Source organism: Macrobrachium nipponense, chromosome 10 (genome assembly GCF_015104395.2).
Source record: "Macrobrachium nipponense isolate FS-2020 chromosome 10, ASM1510439v2, whole genome shotgun sequence".
Classification (NCBI taxonomy): Eukaryota; Metazoa; Arthropoda; class Malacostraca; order Decapoda; family Palaemonidae; genus Macrobrachium; species Macrobrachium nipponense.
In genome coordinates, this window is record NC_087204.1 from 22,920,247 (window position 1) to 22,937,710 (window position 17,464).

At 41.4% G+C, this 17,464-nt stretch overlaps 1 pseudogene; it reads left to right on the plus strand.

Annotated features, from left to right (window-relative positions):
* Nucleotides 1-201: 201 nt before the first annotated feature.
* The window catches only part of LOC135223470 (uncharacterized), a 40,495-nt pseudogene continuing 23,232 nt past the window's right edge, over nt 202-17,464 (plus strand).

Consider the following 17,464-nt stretch of genomic DNA (forward strand, 5'->3'; position numbering starts at 1 on the left):
TGTACATCTCTCTATATACTGTATATCTATGTTTATATGTGTAGCTATGTTCAGTAACCCAGGCAAGGATTATTTGATTATAAATTAATGATATATGCAAAATAACGCAATATTATTTGAAAAATTTAAAATTTAACAATATCCATACGATAATTCATTAATTTTTCAGTTGATCTCCTTATAAAAACATGTAGAAAACTATTATGCAGCGGGAATAGTTGTGAAAAGAACGCTACTGAACGCGCTTTGTAAACAATCTATTCAACCTTCGCTGCACAGGCCAGCTGTTTCACGTCAGTCGCATCGATAGTTGAATTGAGATAACGTGAGTTCTGGCACGTCTCTTCACTATTTGAAGGTAAATCCTACGTATTTCGGTTGAATAATATATTATATTTCATTTTTAGGGTCATTATACCTTTCAGAGGAAGGATATCCATATTAATGCAGTCGTTACAGTTGGCTAAGTGACCTTCCTACGATTGTCTTGGGTCGTTGCGTATGGTAAGAAATTACGAAATGACGTACACCAGTTTTATAGGCTATTGTTATTATGTGGAAAGTGGTACCTATATTATCTTTATTTTTAGCAGCTGTTTTTTTTATACTATATGTTTGGTAAAACCAATTGAAACTACCTAATGAATTCCATATTGGGGGTGTTTTGTTGCTTCTAGGTAGGTACTAGGCTAGCTCTACTTCCGTAAGGTTTCGTGTCGCAACCTCAAGACTGCCTTACCTAAGTAGCTACAGGCCAATGAAGTAAGCGTAGGCCTCGTGTAGGGAGTAATTGAGACATTTTACAATGTTTAATCAGCCAGAATTAGGTAGTAGCTAGTCTTCAACTTGATTTGAGGCCATTTTACATTTTACAAACTTTTAGAATTAGCCACGAGCATAGGCAAATTTAGCCTAGGTAGCCTAATTCATGGAAGTCTTGGACCCAGCTTAAACCTGGACTAGCTTATTTCAGTAGATTTTAGATGAACTTGGGAGACAAAAACAAATCAAACGCCAATACAGTGGTACCTCGACATACGAAAGGCTCAACTTACGAAAAACTCGAGATACAAAAGCAAATACGAAGGTTTTTTGGCTCTACATATGAAAATAGTTCAAGCCTCTAACTGAGTAAACTCGCCACCATCCTCCCACTCTCCCATTGGTTCCTGGTGCTAATCACCCCATAAGATCCTGCTCTCCTATTGGTCGGCATCTACCCCTTGTGCTCTATGTATTCTATTGGTAAAAGGATGCTGTAAATGAAAAAACTTATTCATGCAGTACATTTAATAAAAAAAAATATTAGGTACAGATAGAATAAAGAATAGAAATGAATGGTTATTACACTGTTTGGTAGTTTCAGTAGTTGAAGAGAGATAATGAAAATTTATGGCTTACTGTGTGCTAGGAAAAGTGATTGCTTGGCGATCGTTCGATACTTGTAAGTGCTGAATGTAAACAAACGGTTGGAAGGTTTTTTTTTGTTTGTTTGTGTATTATAGTTAATGATTAATTAATAATTATTTGAAATGAGTACATACTGACTATTTATACATTTTATTGGCATATTCTAAGCTTTTAGCTTCTTAGGTTTAGATGTTAGAATCATAGACTAGGCTACAGTAGCAACTGCTAACATAGGCTAGGCTTATTGCTAAGGACATATGCTAAAGTCCTAATATATGCAGTAAAAATGGGGTTGAATATTAACATGCAGTTTAATATTACTCAAGTATGTACAGTATTTTGCCTTTTTGGAGTCATATTTCTTCCGTCGGATCGGCGTTGTAACCCTAGAACATGTGTTGTAAGCCTGGAAATATAATTTACTGGGGTGTTTTTGTAGGGCTTGGAATGATTAGGCATTTTACATGTAAAATGCGGTTCAAGATACGAAAAACTCATGATACGAATCTTGAGGTACCACTGTACTTAATTTTCGTGTATCTAGCTATTGTCCAAGGCTAAGAAGCTATTTAGGGTAAATGACCGAGCTGCGACATAGCAGCCATCTCTCGGAAAGCGGCCACTTCCTGAAAAAACGTATGAATTATGCCATTATTTTGTAATTTAGGAGAAAACTCTTACCTACTTTGAGAGGAGTGTAGAGGTCTTGGTGTGCTGCTTGGATGGGCCACAACTCTTTGAGTGATGCTCATGGCAGTGACGAATTCAAGTACTTTTTTGGGAAGGTGGCTGCATTCTGGGATCGGTGGCAGCTATATGTGCCGCTCGGTCATTTACCCCAAGTAAGATTTAAGTATAAATCAACTAAGCCTTCTTGTGTGGTAAGGAGGGGTATGGATGGAGTCCTAGGCCCCTGGATGGAATTCAGTTATAAATATAGCCTAACTTAACAAGGGGCTCCATACAACTTGTTTTGCAATTTTGAACTGTTCTTCGTTTGGGATATGGTAGTGCTAGGCAATGCTTCAAAAGTTAATTGGAATCATAGGGAAGGATTCCTGGTCATTCCTATCATGTTATGGTGATATTTAAGGTGACATTAAGTTGATTTTGATGAAGGTTATCCCAAGTGTTGTAGTTTTGCTAAATGGTCCTGATGGTGACCCAAAGGATTGTTCCCTGCTTTAAAGGTGAATGTTACAACTTGCCAGCTTAGTTTACTATAGTCGCTTTCCAAGTTAATCATAATTGCCGTTCTATGCTTGTGCATTAGATCTTGAATTAGAATTTTGAAGTTACTGTCTTCACTTGGAAATGGGTATAACTTTCTTAACTCTTCAAAATTAGTTACTGTACATGTAGCTAGCTTCATTTCCTGTTCTACTTCACAGAAGGCACCCAGGGATCGGTCTTTCTGTGTACAACTTTGCAGAGATATTTTAAAAAGTCATACAGTGTACTCCATATTAACTGTGAAACCCATACTACTGTATTACAACTTGGACATTAATTTCATAGAAATATGGTGAAGTCCTATTTGGATGATTGATTTTCATTTTAAATTTAAAGTGTGCAAATAGTATGCTTAAGTTGTATAATTCAGCTGATTTAAGGTAGCTCTTCATTTTTCCTAGATTTTTTGTCTTTACTAAGAACAAGTTTTGCATCATACTGGATCATTGCCATGTACAGTTTCGTACAGTATTTCATTTTATTGGCTGTAGCACTTTACTCTTAGAATAGTATATATACTTTTGTATATTTATATATTTTTTATATATTTTTGTAGAAAGATATGTCGGTTGCAATGAATTTTTATTTTATGCTTCAACCCTAACTGTCAGCAGAAAGAGAAATGTGCATGAATTTTGTAAACATTATTAGTCCTCTTTTCATGCTAGTCTGAATGAAAGTAGTAATTAGTATAATTCATTGCCTCAGTCATTCCTTTGATGGAATTCAGCAAGTGTTGGCAATGTAAACATGTCAGTTTACATTAACACCACTTAATACAGGTGTTTTGAAATTATGTTTTCTTCTATGAAGGTGGAGACTTTTTATTTATACAATGTACAAGATTCATGAATTTTTCAAGTCTTTGTGGGAATATACAGTACACGGTGGATAAATGGAAAATAATAAAACCTATTACGTAAATTTTATTTTAATTAATTGATATCTCAGTATAGATCTTATTAAGATTTGGATAGCAGTGAAAACTATGTCTTGAAATGTTTGCTAATAGTTTAGAAGATTGATGAAATTACAGTTTAGATATGGATACTTTCCTCATTGTCCGGTTAGTTAGATGTGATATGATGACCAAGGCTAATGTTAAAAGATAGATGGAAAAATCTTCTTAGTATATTTACTATTACAGTGGATGGAAAAATCTTCTTAGTATACGTATTTACTATTAGTATTTGGAATGAATATTACCTAATATTAAAGTTAGCTTTATCTTCATGCTGTTTGGTGTATTCGGCATTTAGAAAAAACTAAAAAATATGCTTGGCAAACTTGCTAGAACTGTGTTTGTATTTACCTATTTCCCACCAGATGGTGCTGGAATGTTTACATTCTGCCATACTTCTTCATGCTGTTATGTTAAACACACAGCCATGATCAGCTTTAGATATATTTTGATGATGATTTCTGGCTAATTTCTCCTGTATGATTGTGATTGTTTTCTGTGTTTGCATTATGTCAAGCAGAGGTGAAAGCATTAGGTGGTATAGGAAAGTTTGTAAAAACCAATTGTTTAGGTTTTGCTGATAACAACATAGCCTATGTTAGCATCCATGTTAGACTAACTGTTGCCCAGGCTTGAGTGTGGTTTTCTTGACATGTAGATAATGATTTTTGATGAGAGGATGTAAATCTTTGTGAAGTATTTGAAGATATTAGAGGCTGATATTTTACATAGATAATTAGGGCACACCAGCAGCCTACTCAGTTTTTTCCTTTTGTCTTCTGGTGTTGCTTATACTCTTTCATTAGCCTACCTGATAACCTAGGTTAATTCCTCTCACTCTGTCATTCTACTCTGACTTCTTTTGCTCCTTAGGTGGTTCAGGAGAAAATATTAATAATTGACCTCTCTCAATTTCTCCTGCAAGAGAGTAGTTGTAGGAGCCATGGCTTCTGTCTGTAGCCTGCCACTAGACTACCCAGCATAGATTGGCTGTCTTCTCTGACAGGGAACCAAGGCATTTCTCGGAGCCATGTTCTGTGCCCTTCGACACAGAACTTTGGCTCTCACAGTTTTTTCCAGTTCGGCAACAAGCTGCCGTACAGCTCACATTTGATGGGTTCTGTAGCTTGGCTTTTGTTACTTGGCTCCAGTGTTACCAACTGTGACAACCTGAAGTCTGCTAAACATAGTGGTTTTTCCTCAAAGTTAGCAACACTGGCTGACTCTCATAACATCCCTTTGGAAAGTGTATTGTGAGGTTAGGTGGTAGGTAGTATTAGAATTTTAGACATTTTATGTATGAATTGGTAGTTCTGAGCTGTATGGCAATTCTGCTGTTTTCTTTTGCTCTCGGTATTGTCCCCAATTGGACAGTAACCCTACCCCCCCTCTTACTCTGTTTTTTCTCTATACAGTGGTCCCTCTGTATTCCCAGGGGATGCGTACCAGACCCCCATGGCGAATAGTTGGAACCCCCTATAAAAATGCTTAAAATGGCCTATTTTGTTAGTTAAAACTGAAGAAAAAACCCACTAAAAATTTCTATACCAGGTTTTTTTAATAGTAGTATTATCATAAAAATGATATTGTTATTGTACAATAAAGTTTCATACATACTTACCTGGCAGATATATACTTAGCTATAGACTCCGTCGTCCCCGATAGAAATTCGAATTTCGCGGCACACGCTACAGGTAGGTAGGTCAGGTGATCTACCGGCCTGCCCGCTGGGTCGGCAGGAATAGGAACTATACCTTCTAAGGACAGATTTTTCTCTTCCACCTGTCTCCTGAGGGGAGGCTGGGTGGGCCATTCAATCGTATATATCTGCCAGGTAAGTATGTATGAAACTTTATTGTACAATAACAATATCATTTTCATACATTCAACTTCCCTGTCAGATATATACTTAGCTGATTGGCACCTTTGGCGGTGGGTAAGAGACAGCTAGTTACTGATTAGACAGGTAAACAACATACGTTGTAGGTAATAAATAAATAAAACCTTGGTTCCTATGTGTTTTAGACGAAGGGTTGACCTCCTAGCTATTGCTAGGAGTCTGCTTCGTCTCAAGAGCCTCAGCGAGGATGTGACCTATGGCTAAGAGTTCTTGTAGATCTGTCAATGGGGTCTTATCCACTTACTTGACAGAATCTAATGGTTATTTGTCAAAGGGGTCCTATCCACTTACATGACAAAACACCTATGCCTACTGGCATAATTAAGGAGCACAACACCGATCCCGATCACCTGATCCTAACACGAGGGTTTGTGCTTAATTTGAAAAAAGCTATCCCCAAACTCATTTCAAATAACCCAAAGAAAATAGTATACTTATGTTAAAATAAAATTTTTTAACTCACTAGTTAAGGATCAGTGTCGGCTCCCTATCCCAGCAACGTATCCGTAGACACGTAACCAAGAGAGAAGGATCTCTCATAGGTCAAGTTGACCTCCTTCGTGCAAAGAGAAGACAACACAGAGTTGCATCTCCCGTAAATTACAGCTAATATGTCTCTCACGACATATTGTTATGGAAAGAACAAGAATTGTTAAAAGCTCGCACTTCAAGCGCTTTTAATTCTCAGCTGTTTGAAGGAATCATCAAGTTACTTAAGAAGTGCTTTAGAGATCACACTTTGAAATTGATCTCTTCTGGATGAAGCCTAGAGCCTGGCTTGTGCCTGGCTGGCTCCTCGCGCCTGGCTGGCGCCTCGCGCCTGTCTGACGCCTCGCGCTTGGCTGGCGCATGTTGCTTGCCTGGCGCCTGGCTAGCGCCTTGCGCCTGCCTGGAGCCTGGCGCCTGGCTGACTTCTCCCCACTTGCTGGAGCTTCGAGCTTGTTAAAGAGTCTCGAGGAAACTGGCGATGCCCACATCGGACACTTTTTCCGATTTATTTGCCTCTAGCGCATCTGCGCCAGGCTGGAGGCACGCTCCTTCTCCTCATCAGACAATGACAGTGTTTATTTGGACTGTCTTCCTCTGGCGTCTTTACGCCTGTTCTGGTATTTTGGCGCCTGATTGGCGCTACATTGTCCGAAAGTCCTTAACATCCACAATCGTTTATCAGGAGACTGGAGAAGGGTGGAAGAAATTCTTTCACTTTGAGCTTTTGGTCTCTCCGGTAAGGGGAGGTGATTGTAATCAGCTACATCCAGTAGACGATAGCATATCTAACCGTACGAGAAATAAGTCTTCCTCCGAGGAGGGTCCTTCTTGAATACTTCCGTGCTCACGAGATCTCTTCTTACATGTTGAAGGGGTGTCTCGTTGCAGAATCTTCCCTATCCTTGCCCGAAGGAAGGGAAGAAGCCTGGAAGTCGAAGGAGACTCCGAGCTGAAATTGGGAGTACTCCTGATTTCTAGCTCTTTATTGTATCCCTCTGAACACCTTCTGGGAAGCATTTCGAGCCGTCATCGCATACCAAAGACTCTGTAGGCAAACGTTTGAACCATTCTACTGTAGATGAAAACGTAAGTACTCTGCCTGGACAACGAAACCTCTATCTGAAAACATTGAATCAGGAATAGGGGGTTTCAGTTCTTTTGCTAGACATACTATGCTGGCAAGAACCCATTGTCTAGTCTCCATAGAATCTGATGCGAGATTCCAATGCTCAAAAAATTCACTTGTCTTCTTGGTCGTTTAGGACCAAGAGAAACAAAGAATTCCCTCATAAAAAATTTCTCAAAGAAGTTTGATGAGGAGCAGTTCCATCTTGTCGGAACATGGAATCTGTGGCCACAAAAAAGATCCCATTAGAAGTACATGATATCCTATCTTGTCATATTAAGGTATATATCGAATAAGATCCTGAAGATCTTAATCCTCTGCTATCTCCAATTCCCTTTGTAGAGACAGAGTATAGCCTTTTACTGCGTTCTTTGATAGCAGATATATACAAAGGTGATTCTTCCCTCTGAAAGGGAAGAAAAAACCGCTATGTGGTTCACAGAGGTATCGGAAGAGGACAGTTTCCTCATTCCCTCTAGCACGATCTGCAGCAATTCTATGTCTAGGCCATGACTATTGTCATCTACCTTGAAAAATCCTCTCATTTATGTCCACTTCTGGTCAGTCTGCATGCAGACAGACTCAGAGTGGAGAGGTTGTTAAGGTCCATTTAATAATAGATGCTGATAGAATATCCAGACTCTTGGAAAAGACTTCCAAAAACATGCTGTGAGAAGAACGTGACCTCTGTGAATCCAACTCTCTTTCTTTGACGCCCTTTATCTTAAATTCTGTAAAGAATTTATATTTATATTTATATTTAGGGGAAAAAAAAGACTATAGTATATTCCCCTTTCTATAAAATAAAGATGGCGTATATTGCTACCTCTCTTGGTTCGAGGAAAAGGAAGCATTCTATAGGAAGCCTGTTCGTCTTCTACCTTGCTAAGAGATCTATGAAGAAGATCTTTCCGCAGGTTTCTCACAACTCTTTCCAATAAATGTTAGACATACATTAACAGTTATTATCGTCGATCGAGAAGGTTCTCACGGACATGCAAAATCTTGCATCGAACCTCTTTTTCCAAATAGGTTCTCTTTGTTAACGCGAACAGGAGCGAAAAAAGAGATTCTCAATGCTCTTTGCGATATGAGAGAGTCGTGGAATTGGCCTAAGTGATTAAATGGGTAACGAAATCAGGAACGAATCTTGCCGTTACCGAGCGTGCTGTCTGAGAGGCTACTGGACTCTTATGTTAATAACTCGCTAAAACGAGAAAATATCTTGGCTGGTGCTCTTGGCTCATTGTGCCAGGTTGGCGCTTCAGACCGGCGCTTTCTTCTAATACTCTTTATGTTATGTACCAGAACATCTGTGCCTTTATGGTACACGACATCCTTACACATGTTAATTCCGTTTTTAGTAGGAAAAAACTCTTATATACGTAGTATATTCTATTCAGGGAAACCATTTCTGCCACGAAGAGAATGTTTCCCATTCCACTCATCCATCTTCTCTTGAGCAATATCTGATTCTAAAAAGGTTGTGTGCGTTTCTCGAAAGACTTGACCATACCGTAGTCTTAAAGTGAATTCTCTACTACATCCATCTTCTCACTAAGCATGTATTCTAATAAGCCATGCTTTCGTAAGCATGAGAGCATTATATAATATAATGTTCTGTTGTGTTAGAATCCTTTAATAATGTTCCCTACGGTAAACAGCATTGAAAGGTTATAATATCTTTTTTATTGAAAACTTCTTAGCAAAAGGCAGACAATATTTTATTTATGTTAGCTTAACTATCCCCTCCATTCGCGACTAAGTCCATGATTGTAGGGGGAATATACGGTTAACCATTCGATCCCGTTGGAGAGAGAGATGCAACCAACTGGTAATGACCGAGACCTGGATGGTACTGTATTGGCCTTACGCTTACAATGACAGCCCTGCCGTCTCGCTCGCTGCCTGACTGCATTCATCGTGAGTTGCCAGTTACTTCATTTAATGAAGGAATATAATAAAATTATTCCCGAGCCTAAGGAAGCTCTCAATAATGCCAATTTAAGCCAAACAACCTTTGTTAAATACCGAAGCTGAGTAGGCATTGTCGTAACAAACTTTTTAAGCGAAGTCCTTACCAGGAAAATCCTGTAAGGATATAGATAATTTCGTAGGGAACCACAAAGGCAACTATGGTATGCGTATATGACTTGTCATTCAGCAGTCGTATGCAGCAAGTCTTCCTTCTACATTCTTTCCTCTCCGATGCGGAGAGAGAATGGAAATTTTGCCCTCTCCGTTCTTTTCGTCAATAAACACGAATTAGCATTAGTCGAAAGAGATCGCAATGAAAACTCTCGGATCGAAGAGAATCCCTCAAATTTTTATTCTCTTGGAGATAAGGCCGTATTCTACGCCTCTATTATCTGGAAGAGCCTCTAATCAATGAATGAGAGCTCGTACGAACCTTGTTCAATTTGCAAACGATTGCCACTCTTTCTGTAAATGGTTGGTTGCATTACTTTAGAAGGAGGAGATTTTAATATCGTCTTATTAGTAATGAACTAATTTTCAATAAAAAAAGGTCGCTAAGGTCTTATAAACTGAGAGACCTGCTCCCTTATTGGCTTCCAATTCCGATCTATCTTCCATTTCCTGTCCATCAAGTTGGGAGAAGAATGAGCAACCGGAGGAGAGCGCCTCCTTCCGTAAGGTGAAGGGCTTTTAGCAGTACGATTCTAACCTGACAAGGGCTACGGTCGCTTGTGCGACATCTTGAGTCCCTGCCAGGAGAAGGCCGATGTTGTTCTTTTACCCTAAGGCCCTCCTGACAAGGACGGTGGCCGCTTGTGCGACAACTTTCGTCCCTACCAGGAGAAGTCCTTATATGTCGTTCTCTTTTTTCATGATCAATTCCTTCCCGACAGGGGCTACGATCACCTGTGCGACACCTAGAGGCCCTGTCAGGGGAAAATTGATCTTGAGAAAAATCCCAAAGAGGAGCCTCCAAGTCCGCTTCAAATCCCGATAACTCATCCAAATTGTATTTTGGGTTGAACAAATCCTTGCGCCTGCTTTCAGGCGCTCTAGACGCTTTGCGTCCTTCGGGCTTTGCAGGCGCCTTGCGTCTCCATTCGGACGCTTCAGGCGCTTTGCGCCTCGTTTCAGGCGCCTCAGGCTCTTTAGGCGCTTTGTTTTTCCTTTGAGGCGTTCTAGGCTCTCTAGGCGCCCTATGTTTTATATCAGGCGCTCTAGGCTCTCTAGGAGTTAAATATTTCCCTTTAGCCACTTCAGGCTTTTCAGGCGCGTTGCGCCTCATTCCTTTTACTTGAAGAGCTTTACTCATTTCAGGCGCCCGAGGCGCTCAGGCGCCCGAGGCGCTCCAGGCGCCCCAGGCGCTCCAGGCGCCCCAGGCGCTCCAGGCGCCCCAGGCGCTCCAGGCGCCTCAGGCGCTCCAGGCGCCTCAGGCGCTTCAGGCGCCTCAGGCGCTTCAGGCGTTTCAGGCGCTTCATGTCCGAGGAGCTAGAAGCTTAAAAATTATATATGTATGTTTAATCATTAAACGAGATCCATAATTCATTCGATCAACATATATTCTTTAATATCTAATTCGTTCTTCTCAGAATAGATATATTTTCATATAAATGTACCGATGAGGAATTTGTTGAAATAACTCTTTCAAACCCCATGGGATAGAGCCTCCGTCTATTTGTACGGGGGACGAAAACAGGATAGGGCAATGCCTCTACCGCAACTGTTATCGAAAGATCTCTCTCTGAGGTTCCGATATCTACGACGAGATTATCTTGCATCTTCATTGAATCTACGCCGTTGAAACTTTCTTCTCCTTATCCGTCTAATAAGGGGAACACATTACATTAGGACGCCTTTCCAATGGCGAACTTGGCAGTCTGGGACGTTCTACAGAACCTGCGAGGACGCCTGATCGGTGGGGATTCTCTGAAACCCCCCTGCGGTTGTCGACATTCCTTCTCCTCTGGGCTTGTGAGCTTGGAAGAGGTCTAGACCTGGGAGCGAGACAGAGCCGATCAGACGCACCCTCCATTGCAATGGGGGAACACTATATTCACTTCTTACCTTTTAAAAGCTTGCATTTGAGCTATCCATTTATCTTCAATTTGCATATATAAATTTGTAGTTTCTGAGGAGTAAAAAGGTGATGAGGATGCAACAACTACTAGTACTGCTAATACTCTAACTGCTCGTTAGCACAAACGCTATTAAAGCTTATAAAGTAAGCGTATCTAGTTATATGCTTTTCTGACTTCCTAAAGTAGGAAATTAGAGTTTAATATTTCCTTAATAAAGTTGTAACCTTTATTACATATAATAATGAATAAATATTAATAATTCTCTTTATGGCAAACTATGTGAGTGTCTACCGATGATTTCGGTAGTTTCACTTAGTATTTTCTTCGAAATTTCGAAGCGAAATTCATTAAAAAGTTAATAAAAGCGTATGCCGAACCAAAGACCCAGTACTTCCCTGCAAAAGACAGCCCAGAAGATCGATGGCGATGAAACACGAAAATCAAATCAGGAGGAACCGTAAACGTATGTTTACAGTCCAAACGATAGAGAAAAATCTGTCCTTAGAAGGTAATAGTTCCTATTCCTGCCACCCAGCGGCAGGCCGGTAGATCACCTGACCTACCTACCTGTAGCGTGTGCCGCGAAATTCGAATTTCTATCGGGGACGACGGAGTCTATAGCTAAGTATATATCTGACAGGGAAGTTGAATGTATGAAAAGTGCAGTTTATGATGAAACTGATAAAAAACCCACAAATTTGTGGATATTTCTTATGGAAAAATATTGTGAATAGCAAATTTCCCGCGAATAATGGGTGGATATGTTCCAGAGAGAAATCCGCGAATGCGAGTCTGCTAATACGGGAGGCTCACTGTAGTCTCTTATTCATCACCTTGTGACAATTATTCCTTTTTGTTTAGCGGCTCGTCTTTTTCTGCCACTTACTTATCTAGAGTGAGTCATCCGGGTGATAGTCTGCTCTCACTTATCAGTAGTATTTGCCCTCTCGGATGCCTTCACAGTTATGTGATGATGTCATGCATGTATGATACCATGGTTGTCAATTTTACATGGCGATGTCATGAAGGAACTTTCTCCTCCACTTGTGCAGATGGCTTTGTCCAACGTGACTGGGACCTTGCTTCGTCTGTCAACTCAGTTTTGTGGGAACGTCATGCAAGAATCCTCTTGCTTTCATGCCCTCTGTCCAGTACATACTACGTCATCCCCTGACATTTTTTTTCTGATGTATTCCTTTTTTTAGACATACATGTTTCAACCATGATTTGGTTGATTCTCAGGGGAGTTACGGTAACTATTTTTGCCTTATTTTTTGTGAATGTTCAATTTTTTTAGCATGAGGTGTTAAGCCCTTAGTCATATCATTGAGGCAGGGACTCCTTCTCTTGAACCAAATATGATATACAGTAGTAACATTGGCTTTCCACCATATCATTAGTTGTTAGGAATCCTGCTGTTGAATTTTGGGAGTATGATAGTACAAATTGGTGTATAGGAGCACACCTTCATATATGAAGGTAGTGATATCTTTACTTTTGGACTATTGGATAGTCTTTATTTTTTTCTGTAAGGATCCTCTGACTAGTCTGGTGATGAGAACCTTACACCCTGTTGTGGTTTCAACACTTCTGGTGGCAATACTTGCCAGTAAGGATCACACATCAGGCAGAAATGTTGAAAAGCGTTTTCTCCTCTTTAAAAAGCTTTTAGTTTGCTTGGCTGAACTCATTGGTTGCACTAATTCCACCATCCTCATTCAGTGTATTAGTCAGGTAACTATCAGTAGGTAAGATTCATCCTAAATATTAATAATTTTCATGGTAAGATTAATTATTTGAATACTCACCCACTGTTAAAATGGAAACCCACCCAGCCTCCAGGTGATCATGAAGAAATATGACAGAACGTCAACATTACAACACTATCTGCTGAAAAGGTGAATACAAAGACAATCCTAGTGAGTTAGCCAAGCGTATTTTTTATTTTTTTTAAATACTAATTGCACCAAACCTCGCGAATATAAAACTAACTTAAATAATTGGCAAGTATCCAAATAATTGATTTTATCATGGGATTTATCATTCTTTTTCAAATTAATCTTTGTTCAGATTTTTAAAAAGTGTTATGTATCCTGTGTATGGAGTAAATTCTTGTATTTTGGTGCTAATTAACAGAACAGATCATGTACGGTGTTCAAAGATAATTATAGTACATACATCGTTATTTGCCCTTATTTCTTTGGAGATCCTGCAAGGAAGCACATTGCCCTTACTCTAATTGAAGACTAAAATTGGAGCTTGAAGGATTTAGGGATAGAGGGTCACAAAAGAGTGCTGGTAGAGGGTCACCAAAGAGTGCTGGTATGCTGCTTATAGTTTATTGTGCAAAGTGCAACGTAGCCCATACCATATAGAGGTATATTTGTATGTAGATTCTTTGTTAAAAAGGATTAGTTTGTATAATTTGAAACTTAAATTTTGCAGTTAATGACTTCATTGCTTTACATGGCTGGTGAGTATAGACCTGTTTTTAGTAGCTGAGCAGGCCCATGCAAGGTCCATCTTAACGTTTTCTTATTTTGCAGATGACGGTGGCAGTATATTTCACGGTGGTCACCTTCCTTATTGGTGTGACTCAGGCTAGGCTTGTTTTTCCTCCAGGTTCTGATATGGGCTATATTGTATCCGGTAAGTTTTTCTTCACCTTTATTGTAGGAACTACTTTGTAGTATATATTTTATTTTTATTGTAGTGTCTTACCGAACAATTATACAGCCGTGATTTCCACGAGCGGCAGGAGACTAAATTCAAATTTAGCGCGTAGGCGTCGCCAACACTGGCGGTGATGACGTCATCTCCCTCCACTCGCGGGAGAACCAGGTACAACTGCCCAGGTGAATTCAATTCTTTTCCTGCCGGCGTCCGGTGAACATCGGTGGTCGGTGCGGTTGGATGACTTTGCTTCGCTTTTTTCTTGTGGATTTGATCTTCGGAATTGGTGAAGTACTCTTTTTTGGCATAGTTGTTATTTTGCATATTATTTAGGCGTTGCCATGTCGGATTCTAGTCCGTCGGGAGTTAGGTTTTGCATCTCAGGATGTAAAACTAGATTATCCAAGTTAGAGTATGATTCTCACACTAAATGTGTTAAGTGTAGGGGACAGGTTTGTTCAGCAGATCGAACATGTAACGAGTGTAGTGATTGGACTGATTCTCAATGGAAGTTTTTTAGTTCATACTCGGAGAAATTAGCTAAGGCAGAATTAGAAAAGCAGCGCTTAGGGAAAGTAAGCTTAGCTCTGCTTCGTCTTGCGATGCATCTGTTCCTTCTGTTTCTCCTCAAATTGTTATGTCTCCTTTAACTACACCTCCTATTCCTCCTACTAATCCCACTTCTCCGGCTTCCCGTGTAGTTTCTTCCGACACCATTGCCAGTCTGGAATCGAGGTTCGATCAGAAATTTTCGGTACTAGCGAATACGGTTATGCAACTTGGTAATTCGGTTAAGACGTTTTTGGAGAACGCGGCTTCAGGTAAGAGTGTAGTTGAGGGTGCATCTGTCTGTCCTGACACGTCTCCTTGACAAAGGTCACTGTCCAGCTCCCCCGCACCGGGGAGAAGACATACCGGAAGTCCAAGGGAGTCGATCAGGATTTGCCCACAGACAGGCGCCTCTCTTGTTGAGCCTGTTGCGCCTCAACAGGGCTCGGTTAAGCGTTGGAAAGGTGTTGCGGTTAGACGCCTTTCAAATGATTCAAGCGATTCGTCTCCGGTCGCGCGGTGCTCTTGGCGAGATTCGACTGTTTCGCGTCCCTTAAAGAGGCGTTCAGGCGCTGATTCTTCGCCTCCTCCAGTCAAGCGGTATAAGGAGCCTGAGAGTAGGGTTGCGCCTCGGCCGTTAGCGGCTCGTTCGTCGCCTCAATCTGTTCCTTTTTCGGCTCCATCTACTAGTAGAGATTGTGGTTTTAGCGCTGTAGCTAGCAGTTCTAAGGGTGTTTCTTTAGGCGCTTTCTCGTCTGTTACGCCTGTTTCGCCTCGAATTTCGGTGGCTCCGAGCGAGGCGCAAGTAGTTTTTCCGCCTCCTGCTGAACATTTAGGCTCTTCCAAGCCTACGTTAACTGTTTTTGATGCGTCTCTGGCGACTTTGCGCAAGCAGTTAGAGATGTTAACCAACTGGATGAATGAGTCCAAGGGTGGTTCGAAACCTTCAGATCCGGTTGTAGTCCCGTATACTTCTTCGGCGGTATCGGAGAATGAGGAAGAAGTAGAGGAGGAGGATTCACATCACCTCTCGTGTTATTCACGTCTCCTTAGATTTCTTCTGGTATCTTATCCAGATTATTTTGAGAAAGCGGCTCCGCGCTCCCCAACTTCAACTTTTTTGATGAGGAGGAAAACTTCAGACCCTCTCCTCCTAAAACTTGTTCTATCTAAAGCGGTTAGACATTCGTTGAAAGAGACGGAGACATGGATGTCTATGAAAAGAGACTTAGGGAAGGCGCTTTTTGCTTACCCTCCCTCTAAGTTGCTTCGTAAGAGGTATAGGTTTTATTGTAACTGGGGAAGCTCCTTCTCTGGGATTTTTTTCTGCCTCCTCCCAGGGAGACTTCTCCAGTTTAATCGACTCCTCTAGAAGATCTGCTTTCGCCGCAGCGAAAGTTTTCTTTACAGCGCCTGAGTTGGACCACGTTGTAAAGAACCAATTTAAACTTTTGGAAGTCTTTAGCTTCCTTGATTGGACTATTGGCGCTTTAGCGGCCAAGATCGAAGACTGTCCTTCTCTTTCACAGGAGTTAGCGGAGGATTGGATTGGTGTTCTGTCCTGTGCGTACAAATCCATTAGGGATGGATGTGATGAGTTAGCTTCGCTCATCGCCTTTGGTACCCTTAAGAAAAGGCAACTTTGGTGCTCCTTTGCTTCTAAAAGGGTTACTTCCCAACAGAAGTCTGCTCTCTTGTTTGCTCCTTTTGTGAAAGATAACCTCTTTTCAGACGATGTAGTGTTGTCAATTTCGTCGGCGCTAGATAAGAAATCTACTTCGGATTTACTGGCACAGTCTACCAAGAGACCTAAAGCTCCTTTGGAGACTGTTCCTTCGGTTTCTCCTCTGGCCCAAGCGCCTTTTCGAGGGAGAAAACCCAAGCGCTTCTTTCGGCCGAAGTCGAATTTGCGACCTCAGTCAAAGACCTCGGCCAAGGTTAACAAACCTTCCAAATGAAAGCTCGGTTCTTCATGCACCAGTGGGAGCCAGGCTGGCTCTGTTTTGGGAGGAATGGGAAAACAGAGGAGCAGAAGCCTGGGTAGTGCAAGTCCTCAAGTTCGGCTATCGTATTCCTCTCGTTTCACCTCCCTCGCTCTCACCTGTGCCAATTCCATTCCAGGCATACTCTCCGGGCTCAGACAAATTTCTGGCACTAGCCACGGAAGTGGAAGCGCTTGTTCTCAAAGAAACTATAGAACAGATAGAAGGGGATTTTCCTCCAGGCTTTTACAATCGCCTTTTTGTAGTTCCCAAGTCATCAGGGGGCTGGAGGCCGGTTTTGGATGTGAGCGCCCTAAACTTGCATTTCCAGAAAACAAAATTTCATATGGAGACCACTCGGTCGGTTCTGGAGTCCATCAGACAGGGGGATTGGATGGTTTCTCTGGACATGCAAGACGCTTATTTTCACATTCCGATACATCGCGAATCTCGGAAGTACCTGAGGTTCATGTTCGAAGGCAAGGTGTTTCAGTTTCGGGCGCTTTGCTTCGGACTGGCGACCGCTCCTCAAGTTTTCACCAGGGTTCTATCCCCGATAGGAAGCTGGCTGCACATATTAGGAGTAAGAATCTCCCTCTATCTGGACGATTGGCTTCTCCAGTCGGAATCAGAGAGTCGGTGCATGAAGGACCTTGGAACAACTCTGGATCTTGCCAGAAAGTTAGGAATTCTGGTCAACAAACAGAAGTCCCAGTTGGTTCCATCTCGGAGCATCCTTTATTTGGGGATGACTCTGAATGCTCAAGTTTTTCGGGCTTTTCTGTCCCCGAAGAGGGTCCAAGGCTGTCTGGAGACAGTTCAGGAGTTCTTGGACAAAAAGGTAAGTTCTGCCAATCAGTGGATGAGGCTCCTGGGCAAATTGACGTCAGTGGAGAAATTTGTGACGTTGGGAAGACTGCACATGAGACCTCTGCAGTTTTTCCTGAGAGCCTCTTGGTGCAGGAAGACGCAACCAGACTCGATTACTTTCCTGTCACAGATCAAATAAAAGAGGACCTAAGGTGGTGGCTCTCTCGGGCAAGGTTGGAAGAAGGGTTAGATTTACGACCCATCCTCCCGAACCTG